The sequence below is a fragment of the Perca flavescens genome, chromosome 24 (genome assembly GCF_004354835.1).
Source record: "Perca flavescens isolate YP-PL-M2 chromosome 24, PFLA_1.0, whole genome shotgun sequence".
NCBI classification, from domain to species: Eukaryota; Metazoa; Chordata; class Actinopteri; order Perciformes; family Percidae; genus Perca; species Perca flavescens.
In genome coordinates, this window is record NC_041354.1 from 17,819,861 (window position 1) to 17,832,729 (window position 12,869).

The window sequence follows — 12,869 nt, forward strand, 5'->3', positions numbered from 1 at the left end:
TTATTTTTTACATTTTTGACAATTCAATGTCACTTTTTTTTTTCAATGCTTTAGGCATCTTTTTCTGACCTTTTTTGGCATTTTTTTTCAATACTGTATTTTTTTACATTTCTGACGCTTTAGTCCAGTGGTTCCCAACCTTTTTTCCTTGGCGCCCCCCCTACTCATGTCTAAGAAAAGCTGAGCCCCCGAAACCAAAGTTGAGGTAACTCTCGAGATACTGTAGAGCCTTACTTTCTTTTTTGATACAGAGCAGTTATCAGCACTGTTACGTTTCTCCTCCATGTTTCATTCATAAAATAGTGATGCCGTGGCGGCAGGAAAAATGAAGATACAACAAAATATATAGTTTTCATACAGACTTTTGTATACATTAGATATTCTAGTGTATTATCAATTGTGCAAAACAATTTTTTTTACCTCAACCTCAAACCAGATAAAGACTCGCGCCCCCCCTGTGATCTTTGCCGCACCCCCTGGGGGTGCCCGGACCCCAGGTTGGGAACCACTGCTTTAGTCAATGTTTTTGTCACTTTTTATTTAGAGAATTTTGTCACTTTTTCTGGCCTTTTTCCATCTTTTTTGGCGCTTTTTTTCTATGATGACAAGGAATAGGATAAGGACTTTTTTCGGACTTCTTTGGGTCTTTATGAGGCCCAAACTGTAAGTGAGAAAGCTATATAAGACATATAGTCAACATATTTGACTTTTTCTCTTAAATAGAAGCATGTCAATAAACTCTACACGTCTGGCCCTGAATGTGATCGTTGTTTTCCTGTGTGGCCCTTAGTGGAGTTGAGTTTAACCCCCCCCCCCGCTGTAGAGATGCTGATGTTGATATGGCAGAGAGCATCCAGTCCCGATGAACAAAGGAGGCACGAACAAATCCTCATCCTTTTCACTGTGGCGGTAGGAGCGAGGTTACAGAGCAACCCTGTGCAGCCATTTTAATTGACTCAACCAGTTTATCTGTAATATATATAATATCTATCTGTCTATCTGTAATAGTCCTTGAGCTCCTGTAACCTCACAATAAAACACCCCCTGCTCATTCTTTGTCTGCTCTTTTTATCTGCAAAAACCAAGTTGTTATCGCATAACACGAAGCGTCGGCCGGTATCTTCCATCACGCCACTACTTCTAATAGCTTTTAAAGTAGTTACCTGCGAAGTCCTGACATTTATTACGATCATTTTCAGAGGAGCCACGCGGCACAAAAAGGTCCGCTGCTATCAGGAGGCGACATCATTATGAATTATTGTTTTGTGGCCAAGGTAGAAAATTGTACTTTGTGGCTCCGTTCCCCCCCATGATAAATCAACCAGTCACTTTTCACATCTCGGACTCTCAAAGCTGCTGAGCACAGGGCTTTTCACCCCCACCCTACACACTGTTTATCCATTTCTTTCTCCCTCTCTGCCTCCGTGAAAAAGCTTCCTGCAGGTTGTTTGCTGCAACAGCCAGTCTCTACCATTTCTCATCCACAGATCTTTGCTCATTCCTGATTATTAGTGTCGGCCTCAGCTGCTACTTTTCAAATATTTATCCAAACCAAACGGAAAGGGGTAAAAAAAAACAGGACAGAAAAATAACTAGACAAAGGGGGGGGGTCTGTATTCATCAGTTCCTATCAGATGGCTGTTAACACGGTTCCTAGACTGTCTGTTAGCTTTCGGAGAATGAGAGGTGAAGCGACACAACTTTATCCCTGACTGCATCTCCTCTGCTAAAGTAATCCTCTGTGTGGCGGCGATGTGATAAGGCCCTCGCACGCTCGCTCACGGCCCAGACGAGGCGGACTCGGGGAAAAAAGTTGGCCGTCACCGCGGCAATGCTGGGGTAAACGGAGGCAATCATTGCTCAGCAAGCGGAGCCAGTGTCTCCGAGTAGGACACTGATCTTCTGTCAGAGCCGGGGTCAATGGAGCCGCGGAGAGATATGGACCAGAGGGGAGGAAGAAGAAGAGGATGATGGGAGAGAGAAGATGGATGGTGCGAGAGAGAAGGAATTGAGAAAGAGGGAAGGGGAAATAATGGAGACCCGACTAGGCAAGAAAGATGGCAAACAGGGTGAAAGAAGAAACCATTAAAAGGAGGAGAGAGAAATGGGAAGAGGAGAAATATGTAAAAGAAATTGAAGCAAGTTTGAAGAATAGGAATGAGGGATAAAGACATCAAATAAGGATAGGGAGCAAGAAGGAAAGCCGCAAGAGAAGAAGACTGGAGGAAGAGAGGGCAAATTAGAGAAATGGAGAAAGCGGGGGGAAAGATGGATGGTGCATATTGTGAAGAAAAGAGGGAGGAGGGAGGGAGAGATGAAAACTAATTGGGAGAAGAGAAAGTAGAGATGAAACCAGTTTTGATCTGTATAAAGTTTTGAACAGGGAGACTGGAAGGAGGAGAGGAGGCAGAAAAAAGAAGAATCGATATCGTTGAAGAGATGAAAAGATGAAAAGCTGGAGAAAGGAGAGAGAACATGGGAGCAAGGAAGTTAAAGGGAAGGAGGAGAGGAAAAAGAAAAGACAGGCAGGGATAGTGAATGTGGCGGGAGGGGACTCCAAATCCGGCCCCTCACAAATGTTGATCTGGCCCGCAAATCAACGTAGGTTCACCGTAAACTTCGGCCCGTCTAATTGCGCACCAAACTAAAAAACAGTTTTTCATACTGTAATCACACGACAATCTGTGACGACTTTGAGTGGTAGTGAGTTTTAACCCTTAGCCTTGTGTTGACCATGCAACTTTTTGTTTTTCTGGGTCAGAATTTAAAGTTAAAACCCGTAAGACACTTTTGTCGCTTTTCCTGGTTTTTTTTGGTCACTTTTTTTTCCAAAGTTCTTGGTCACTTTTTTACGTTTTTGTCACTTTTTACAATGTTCTTTTATCAATTTTCTTTCTTCAAATGCTATAAAATTGAATAAAACACCCAAATCCAATGAAAGTTGGGGACTGATCATTGATTTGACCTGTGAAGAGTGTTGTAGGTAACCAGCCACGTTATTATTTTGACAATTTGGTTGAAAGAAACCCACCTTTCTGATATAGAAACTTTTTTGACCCGAGGACAACAGGAGGGTTAAAATGTAGTCATTGTTTTGATTTGCTCAACTCTCTGATGGCTAATGTCGACCAAACTGTACGTGAGAAAGCTAAAAAGAGAGATGTGACAATACAATCGAAGATGTTTGACTTTCCATGAAATTAAAGCATTTCAATAAAAAACAACAACAACAAAAAACAACTATATATGTCTGGCCCTGGAAGTGATTCTCATTTTCCATTGTGGCCCATAGTGAAATTGTGTTTATCACCCCTCGGTCTAGACTCGGTACAAAGAGCGTAATTAACAATAACCAAAACCTGACTTTCCCTTCACCTACTTCAAATAGAGCGCCGCGGGGTTACAGCCAAGCGTTTACCTTGATGTACTAGAGTCGGTACTGCAATCCACCTTCTAGTGCATTCTGATCACTCCGCCGCTCTCCCGCTCCGATTAGGACGATTAATATTAATGGCTTGGCAGTCTGTCTCAGCTGATCAGAGCTCTCGGCTGACTGGTTCCCAGCGTGGCGCCACACCTTGCTGTAGGTGACTGTCAGGTTTGATTATAGGCAGATTAAGGGCTCTCTTTCCCATGCCGCCGCTGTTCGACATACTCGGATAAGCTGCACAAGCTCGGGACGATTATTCACTGTCAGAGAGCGGCGAGAGGGGATGCTGTCCTGCTACACTGTAAAAAAAAAAAAAAAAAAAAAAAGAGTGTTTGCCTCCATTAGTTGTACCTGAACATACATGGAAAGGAAGACAAACTGAATGATAAGCATACTGTGATGTCAGTATTTTCTCTAGGTTTTTGGAAGACTTAGGTTCTTGTATTTGGCGAAGGGTTTAAGGGTACCGTTATTATCACCGTATCTGTGTCTTAAATGTTGGAAAACATTACAGCAGATAATACATGAATAAAAAATGTATAATGGCAGGGAAATCCCTGGATGTCACCGATTGTGTTATGGCCAATGGCACTGCGTACTCAAAAGTTAAGAGCTCAAGCAGTGCAACAGGAGCGTTCCCCTTCATTGCAGTCACATTCCCACTTCTTCAAACACATTCATTGCCATTCTCTTCCTGTCCACCAGATGCCCTCTGACCGGTTCTCCTGTCGCAGGCTGGATCTCACTTCTCATGTTTGATATCTCCTCGCTCCACGGCTGAACCAGGAGTTGTTCAGGCCCTCCTTCGTGAACGCCATCTCAAAGCTCTTATTTCTGCCCCGAGGAGCGAGGATGGAGGAGGGATCTCTGAGGGAGCTACGAGCGAGGATACAAATTCACGTGACGCATTCAGAGGTAAAGGACGTCTCATCCACATTTCCCCCTTTCTTCTCTCCTTGCATGATTTCCTTGCGTCTCTCCCCTCCTTCATCTGTGGGATGGACTTACGGCCAGCTAAATTGCACGTGTAAAATATGCAGAACGGATGCTCCAACACTACGCTTCCGCTATAATCAAGGAAGCGTAGTGTGATCATGTGATCCTGTCCTTCAGGCTGCAGCTGGAACAGACTAAAACGTAACATAATGTACAGTAAATAAAAAAACTAAAAAAAACTGCACAGGATGAAAAAAATCTGAACCAAATCTGTTACATTTGGAAGCTTTACAAAACCAATAATGACGGCAGGATTTCACTCTCATTTTCAACACTACCAACATGGCTGCCAGAGGGTCTATCATGTGATCTCGGGGGACTGTATGGGTCTAAGTGTGTCCAGTGTGATGCAGAGCAGGAGCAGAGAGCTTTATGGTAAACAGCATTCACAGGCGTTTCCACAGTGATGGATGAGGCCGATAGTGGCTGAAAGGTAAAAGTGTATCCAACACTTAGGGAGGGGGGGGATGTGGAGTGCGTCCACCAGCTGCCGTTCAAACCATTTGTAACACATTTATTGCTTAATAAGCATTCTTTAACGTCCGACTGCCACTTTTGTTCCATCACATGTTGTTGCTGCTGGATCTGCTGTGATTTGTGGATCCTTTTCGCTCTGTAGGTAGGAAATAAGAACCTGAACCGGATGAGGGGATGTTGATTCATCTCATCGTTTTCTCAGCACGACGGTATATTTGCCTCAGTAATGTTTATGGAGTGAAACCGTTGAGTCAATAAGTTTGACAGTCTAGCCTGTGACAAGACATTAACTTAGGGTTTCAGGACTGTACTGATGCTAGTTGTTGCCGATTTTGTTTAAATGTGCCGATTTCTAATTGTATGGCTGATTGCTGTTTTGGACAGTTAGGCTACTGGTCAACTGCTCCATATTTATTACAAAATTACATTCATGCTTTTAGTAGTCAGCAGGCTTTGATATGAATTATAACATTCCTAGTCTCGCATTGCCAGACCTTCCTCCACAGCACTGTAGAGGAAGGTCTGGCTAGTCCACACAGCATTACGGGATGGGAGAAAAACGTGCTCTGGTTTATCGGTATTTCTTTAAACCAATCACAATCATCTTGGGTGGTGCTAAGCTCTCTGGACGGAGCCACGGTGCCTCTGCTAAATAGTCTCAGGAAAGAACTTGTTTTTGGTGTAACGTGTAAGTTCAAAAATAGTTTTAGTCGTGCAACTAAAAACTCCAATTGGACAGATAGTCTAGCTAGCTGTCTGGATTTACCCTGCAGAGATCTGAGGAGCAGTTAACCATAGTCCTCAGACGCCATCACAGAGACAGAGGAAGGGGACGGACATCTGGACGAAATTTCCGGCGTCACCGGAGCAATTACGGAAGTAGACTATAACATTACATTACTAATAATTAGTGAACATTGTAAATCATAATTACATTTTTTGTTAACTGTCATTTTATCAAGACCAAAAGACTCAGCTAGTTTTGTTTTAATTTAACATTTTCATTATTTTATGTTTTATGGTATTCAGATTTAATCAGTCATCTGTGTTGCTCAGTGAGCGCTTTGGGGTTTCTGTATTGTACTTTTGTCCTAGATCACCTGTCAATCATTCAGTCAAGGAAGGCGGGACTGTGATATCTTCCTTTTGATTTTGTTTAAGTCTACCTTTTCATAGTTTGTGCTTCTTTGAGTTTACTCAGTTCTCTTTTTTTTCTTCTATTTTTGTACAAACAAATCAAAAACCTCACTCCCATAACGTCCTGTATATGATTAAACACCAATGGGAACAAGTTGCCATTAGCTGGACTTCATTATAGCAATTTGTGTTACATGTGAGCATAATGTGTGAAGAGCATCCGAGATTATTAAATTAATACCCATTTCTGAGCAGAATTAGCTCAACCCCGCCTGAGCCGGACCAGTAATTACAGTAACTGTGTTGGGTCAGGTTGCGGCAGCCCACCTAATCATGCGCTATCAAACCTGGGCTTCTTTGAGAGCCAATCAGGTATCAGAATGCTTTGGGGGCAAAGAAAACGAGGCTGAGCAAGAGAGGTGTACCCAGCCTCATCCGTCTTCCTCTCGGCAGGGGGGCTGCCTCACCCTTGACCCCCGCAAAGAGCTGCAGCATCCATCACGACATGTTGGGTAATGTGGTTAACTACCTACTTCCTCTGTCAGGACTGGAGCTGCTGCAGTGGATTGTGGAGGCACTTTCTCCAGGTAGACAAGCCAAAAAGAGTGATCCTTCTTTCTTCCGGCTCTGACAAAGACATCGGGTCATTATGAAGCGATCTGCAGTGGTCGCAGGGGGGGGGGAATGAGCGTAGTCCATCACCGGTTGCTCTGGCGTTTGAGGTGTTTTCTCCTCCCTCTGAGGTCTTGTGCTGTCGTCTGGGGTGTTAAATGGCTTGTCAAGAGTGTGTTTGTGAGAGGGAAACGCATACAGGATGAAGCACCTCTCTCTTAAAGTGATCCTTGTCTCCATGGCGTTGCAGATAAATTCGTTTGTTTGGCTCGCCATTGTATTATACTGCAGCGAACGCTGTCTGCGTCGAGTTTTGAAAACTGTAACCACACTTGCAACCGCTCTATTGGCAAACTGTCGAGGTGTGTGTGTGTGTGTGTGTGTGTGTGTGTGTGTCAGAGCTGAACCCTGTCAACATGCAGAGAGGACAGATAAGCTTGCGCTTCACTAGGGCTGCATGATATAACGTTTTCTTTTTCTTTTTTATCGTCATCGCAAAATCAAGCGGCGCAATAAACATAAGACACTGAGACTCTGTGTTAGTTGAAAGAAAATATCAGCAGAAAAATACACTTTAAAATGTAACTGTGCTCTTAAGTACCAAAATTTGGCACCGTTTGATTGCACTCAGTAGTACCGACCCTAATTTGGTCGGTAGCGAATGGGGTACCCAACCCTAGTGGTCATCCTCCTTTCACCTGCACCGTGGCGACCTGCCTGATTCCCCCTTATCAACATATCGGTCCGCTTTTTGAACCAGTAGATAGAAAAGCAAACATCCACAGGCTGACGTCCAACTTCCTGTACAGTTAGGAAGTGAGCTGTGCTGTTTTCCTGGACAAACTCAGCTGCAGTGTGATGCTACTGTATGCACAGAGGGCCTAATTGATTGTGTGCAGTTTCAGTGGCTTAGCATCTGGCGCTCGTGATAATCCCCCTTCTGTCCCGCATCAGTCGGATGTATTGATGAAGCACTCAGGGCTGTAGTGCTACATTTACCCGGCACATTAGCCCATTACAGTTATGGGCAGACAAGTAAGTAGAGACTCTTTACCTGAAGAGGAATCGCTTGTGTGGAGAGAAGCAAAACAGGTTGCATGTGACCGGCTGGCTACTCTGTGAAAATACAAGCTCAAGCTGTTTACATCTGTAGCTTTTCAAAGACAGATTACTACATAAATATATAGGTAACGTAGTCTAGTTTGACCCCTAAAGGCCCCCTTATTCTTGTGTCTTGTGCGTGATTTCTAGATTTCAAATACACTGAATGATTTGGGCTCTGTAACTATTCAACACCATCCTCCTCCAACAGATTGTTAGAATTGCCACTTGATTCAACAAAACAGGAAGCATATAACTGCCCGCTACATTTTGCTGCTTTGAAATAAAAGGCCAAATGAGTTTAAAATGCTCCTTATATCTGTCAAATGTTATAGATTTATGCAGAAACAGATGAGAACAGATTAGTTTGACCAATACATGGCCCGTTTAGCAGCACCTTCTGACTGATAACAGGTCATTTTTTCTGGGGTTTAGATTTACAGAAAGATAGAATCCAAGTATTCCTCTTCCTACAAATGTATTGTACTGTTTTGACCTCTTCAAATATTTAAGACCATCATCTTTTGATACATTTCTGTAAATTGCCATTTTGATGTATGGTTATGTGCACTCAGGGGCATCTTGTGCTGTAATGTTGCGGAAACACATTCAGTCAGGGGAGTCTTTTCTGTTTGTTGTGTCAATAAGCAGCCACCTAAGGCCCTTCAGAAATCCGACAAACACCACTTGATCCGCGGTGCAAAGACCATTAGGGCCAGGTATATTGATGGTGGCGCGCTGCCACAACCCAGCTCTCCTAGCGTGAGGCAGCATCCATGCCGAGAGGACACTTGTTCACTGTGTGTTTCCAATCACACGCCGGCCGTGCCGAGATGCCTAATGGCCTCGCGCTCAGCCTGTCGCAGGCAAACGCCCGACGTACGGCGCATGCGCTCCCGACCAGCCTCCGTCCCACTGGGTGCAGTTCGGGGGCTCAGGCAGATGGGATACAGGCAGTCAGAACAGGGAAGAGGGGGAGGATTTGAAGGCGAGAGTGAGGGCGAAGGGATGGCGTGTGTGTGTGTGTGTGTGTGTGTGCGTGTGCGTGTGCGTGTGCGTGTGCGTGTGCGTGTTTGCTGCCTCTGCCCATCCGTGCATTCAACATGCCATCTAGAGACCCCCTTTTGCGAACTGCCCACACTTCATTAGGATGCCAGGATAATGGCCAACAAGCAAGCGCCGTGACACCCCATTTCCTGTGCACTGAGCTCTCCAACCACGACAGATGTCAACAGTGCCACCGCAGCCGCCACCACTACCAAGGGCCCCTTCCTCTTCCTGCCTGCTTGGCCGAGCCGTCGTCCCACCGCCGGGGAAGAAGGGGCAGCCGGGGCAGTCGTATACTCCAAAAATGGCACCGTTGCCAATCTGAGGCACTTATGGCATGGGAGATGTTTGTCCATTTTATTTTTTTTTTGGTTTTGTTTTTACCAGATAGTTTTCAAATCTCCCTTTTTGGAGGTAATGGCTGGTTTACTACGCGCGCTGCGGATTACAACACAGCAAAGCATCATTATGTTTCATTCCCCTCCACGCCACCGCCACCCCTCCAAAAATCCAAATGATGTATCCGTAGACAAAATACAAACAGATGTTTCAGTGGCTGTTCGGTGTCCTCACCGGGGATGTGGACAAGGAGTGGGGCGGGGGGGGCGATCATTCGACATGTGTGTTTTTGCGAGCATTGGGGACAATGTTGTTTTAAAAGGTGTTATTATGCCTTTGCAGCGTGGCGTGTGCACCGGTAATAACGTCGGGGCCAGATTTAGAGTGCTGTCATGGACGCATCAGGAGAGGGAGCAGGGGCCGTGGACCGAGGCTAATGGAGGCAAAACAACCTCCAGCTCCTGCCCCTGCTGTCCAAAAAATCAGCTTTTAGAGGGAAAACACAGGCCACCTCTCAGTGCTCACGCAACACGATACGTCAATATGAGAGGCAATTTAATCCCCTCATTTGAATATGCATCCTCGAAAAAAAAGAAAAAGGAAAATAAAGCCCTCCCTCTCTCCCCTACTCTGTGTTTTTGAACCCCGACCAGATTTCAGGACCGTGGGGGGAGGAAATTGTTGTACATTTCCTGACAAATTGAGTTAAACGGACACTAAGTAGGGCTTTAAGAAAACAAATGGTCGTCTTTATCACAGGTGGACACTGATGGCTTAATGGGGGCCTGCGAGCTGATCGTATCACCGGCTAATGGCTTGACAGGATGCATTAAGGTTTTTGTGTAAAGAACCGGCGAGTGGGGGCCAATGCAGAAAGGCGAAAATGCAGACCTGTCAAGTGCTACGTGTCCCCTTTTTTTGTGCAGGGAAGCAGATGTTTGTGTATATACGGTGGACTGGCAGAGGGAGGCCAGCAGCAGATGCCTGTACCGATGCCAAGGTTCAGAATTGTACAGACGGTGCATGTTCAGGGAGAGAAAGCTGCCCTCTTTCTGCCATAGGTGGCTCCCCAGCTGAACGCCCCCCACCCCCTCTTCTGCTTAACCACCGCAGAGTCCGACCCCTTTTATTTATTCATCTATTTGTTTAATTATTTACTCATTCCATCGCTCGTTTGGCCGTTAAATGACCCGCCAGGAGGCACAGGAGAGATGGAGCATTTACTTCAGGGACGGATGACCGTTTATTTCATTTATTGGGAAAATAAAAGCAAACGCTATAACACTATGGGCCGTTACAGTGTGTGCTACAGGGGTGAAGAGTTTCCACACTGAATCGAGAAACCATTCTTATGATTGGCTTTCAATGCTGAGCTTTGTTCCAAAATTGAAGTCCCCAAACACAGACTGGATGTTAATAGTAAATAAGTAAGTGAAGTTAAGTTGAGCGATTCCTTCAAACGTTCAAAATGACAAATGATGCCTGTTTTGCAGACTAGCTTCTATTAGCTCTCAGTTCATTTTGAAATTAAACCCCTCCTCATTGTTTGGGTTGCTTTAAAAGGGTCAGTTCACTCAAATTACAAAGTCATATTTTCTCTACAACCCAGATAGCAACTCTGCCTCCTACAAATGACTTTTATATGGAACAATCAGCCACATAATGCAGACCTGATTAGGTTTTCTATTAACGGACAGGAATTAGGATGTGAACCGCGGCGCTTCATTCACACACAAAAACTTTGCCTCTGAACATAATCCAGGTAGTGTTTTTCATCACAACATAGGAGACAGAAAGGTGTGGTTTAATGTGCTGTGGTTTGAGGTCATTCTGCCACCGTCTCAATTTAATGGAAGTTGAATATTTGAAATGGACAATGCTCTTTGAAATGAAACTGATAAGACTCGGATTAGTTTGTAGGGAACATATTTTTAAGCACAGTTGCAGTTTTGTGCTGAAATCAGATGTTCACAGTTCCAAATATGTGACATCAAAGTTCTTCATTTGCACCTTAATAGTATTTGAACCTGAGATCTTCAACGGGTTGCTGCAGGGGGGCCACCAAATTATTATAAATATTTATATATATATGCCTGAAAATATACATGAACACAAATCCAAAATAATATTTGTATCATCTTTTTAATTTACACAACATTGATGAAAGGCTTACTGGCCTATACTGTAGGTAATGTAGCCATCCACAGATACAGTTAAGCTTAAGGATTCACTGTTCCACATTTTAACATTAAAACACGATGTATGAATATGACAACAAATATTTTAATAGCTTAGTATTGTATGTATGAAGGCTTTAGGCCGCCCTACATGTTAATGTAGGCCCAGTTTATGATGCAGCTCAATTTTATGCAATATATATAGTAAGGGGTCCCTCCTCCGTCTCTCTTTTAGCTGAGGGGTCCTTGGCCTAAAAATGTTAAAAGCCGCTGATTTAAACAAACTGAAAGCGTTACATAATGCCTTTTTACCCCTAAAACATGAATGGAATAAACCTTTTTGTTCAGTCTACCGTGGTCAAATAATATCCTTTGATGTCGAGGTTCATCTCATCTTCTAATTCTTTTGTTATTAACATCCATTGAACGAATACACCAAAGTGTCAGAGCAATAATGGGGAACACCTCAGCCGTTGATTATGAGACGGTCTGCATGTATACGGTAGCGATGCGCTCCGTCGACAGCGTTAATCCCTCTGAGCACCTCGGCGGCTTCGGCTCGCTCTCACTCGCCATTTCCCAACATGGCGCAGGATCACAGCCTCTCCTCTGACACCTCCCTGTAGTTTTGACTTGAAGAGTTTCCTTTTTCTGCCCCCACTCCCCCCCACCCTACCCTGCCTACACCCCCACAGCTCCCCTGTTTTGGGAGGGAGAGCTCTGCTTTGCGAAGGTACAGCTTGTTTTATTAACATCAAAAGCACCCGCGGGAGACGGCAGTGATCAAATTCCCCTCTAATTAAAATGAACCTGGGTTGAGAATGTTGTGCTGTTTAATATGTGCAGAACGGCGCGGATTGCACAAAGCGACGCCTCCTTTTGTTGGCTGGGATAATGCGCGTCCTGCCGAGATGCCGACGTGGGCGGAATGAGCACACCGTACCTACGGAGCGTCCTCCCGATCTGGGTGATGTCCTCATGATGTCAATGGTAGCCCAAGCCTCACCTCGCCTTTAATTTGGACGGTGATTGACGGACCTGGAGGCGATATAGCTGAGCGTTCAACTCCTGTCTAGGTCGCCTCATCCGCCCCTTCACCGAGACGGCGCTGTTTGGCAGCCTTTCCCTCGCTGTTGCCTCCCAAGACGCCTCTAAACTTTTCTCAGAGTTCAAGTTCACTTTGCTTTTCCTCCTCGGCTTGTTATGTATTTGCTAAAGCTTTCCTTTCCATCCTTTGGGGGTCGAAGAAGGAGCATGTTATTTTCAGCACATACATGTGTAGGATTTGTGAAACAGACGGCATATTTTAAATATAGTACAAGTTAAGGGTCTACCGATACTAGTTTTTCACCAATAACGGATATTTGGAACCAATATGCATTTACAGTAAAAATCCAAATCGTTTAGTCAAAATGATCATTTTTGAATGTTACAAACTCTGAAACAAAACTTGTTTAAATGCTTTAAGCAATTAGGTGACAGAACTGAAACTCTAAACTTAACACACAGTCAAAAAAAAAAAAACTAAAATAGCTTCCTGAAGTTTAAACATA

At 44.4% G+C, this 12,869-nt stretch overlaps 1 long non-coding RNA gene across 1 annotated transcript in view; it reads left to right on the plus strand.

The window, feature by feature from the left end:
- LOC114551109 (uncharacterized) overlaps positions 1-12,869 on the plus strand; it is a 126,297-nt gene that overhangs the window by 68,683 nt on the left and 44,745 nt on the right. Inside the window, exon 3 of the long non-coding RNA XR_003691850.1 lies at positions 4,136-4,345. This is a non-coding gene — a long non-coding RNA (uncharacterized LOC114551109). The remainder of the gene's footprint in view (positions 1-4,135; positions 4,346-12,869) is intronic.